Source organism: Vigna radiata, chromosome 4, assembly GCF_000741045.1.
Source record: "Vigna radiata var. radiata cultivar VC1973A chromosome 4, Vradiata_ver6, whole genome shotgun sequence".
Classification (NCBI taxonomy): domain Eukaryota; kingdom Viridiplantae; phylum Streptophyta; class Magnoliopsida; order Fabales; family Fabaceae; genus Vigna; species Vigna radiata.
Window position 1 is genome coordinate 9050477 of NC_028354.1, and position 1067 is coordinate 9051543.

The window sequence follows — 1067 nt, forward strand, 5'->3', positions numbered from 1 at the left end:
CTAGTATTTTGAAATTGAAAATTGGGGAATAAAAAGATTTTTTCTTCAGGCAAAATTTTGGTGAAAAAGGTCTATCTGGAGATATATTTTGTAAAAGAAACTCTGTGGAGCTTAATGCCAGGTTCAATGAAGCCCTTATGTCTACATATCAGCATCTTGCATCTGTATTGCAGAGTTTATGTTTTCCAAGCAATATTCCTATGGTTGATGAGTCCATGGAAAAAATTGTTTCATGTGAATCACTATTTGAGTCATTTGTTACAAATCTTAGCTTGGACACATTATGTAAGGATCTTTGGGAAGTTGTTTCTTCTGGGGTAAGCTTTTCTCTTTGCAAGTTNTTTTAGTACTCTTTGTTACTGTACAATTAACTGGACAATACCTTTTCTCTGTAGAAAATGTTAGTGAATTCTTGTGACGATAAACTCAGCAGCAGTTATTCATCCGTTGGAGCCCATTTTAAAAGCCTACATATGTTCATGCATCAATTAGTAAACTTTGGTGATGAACTCATGAAAAATTTCTTAGCCATGCACATATCAGTAAGACTTAATACTCTTCTCATTTTGTGTATAAGTTAATTTTTTTTTCTATGATATTGTGTATAAGCTCTCGTATTCTCTATTTAGACAATATATCATTTTCTATTTTAAGTTGGATGATGTAGTTGTATGTCACTTTGCATGTATCTGTAACAACTCATGTTATTGCAAATATTTTAGCTTCTTTATACTGTAGAGACTTATGTATTTATATAGGGGTTAATAACCTCTTCGAATAATAAGAAACTATTCTATTCCTTCTAAATNTAATATGGTATCAGAGCTCTCGATTCTTGGGAGTCTCTTACCTTGCAAACTGTAATAAAGTAGGAAAATAAACTTCAAATAAACAATCCTAACAAGTTTAGACTGGTTAAAACTACCTAATTAAGAACTCACACTACAAAAAATACCTAAAAATCAAAATATGACAACTTAGAACCTAAAAGTAGTACCTAGAATACACTAAAAGTGCAAAAAATGCAAAGTCTCTTGAAGTACTCACCAAAACAGTAAACTAACTAT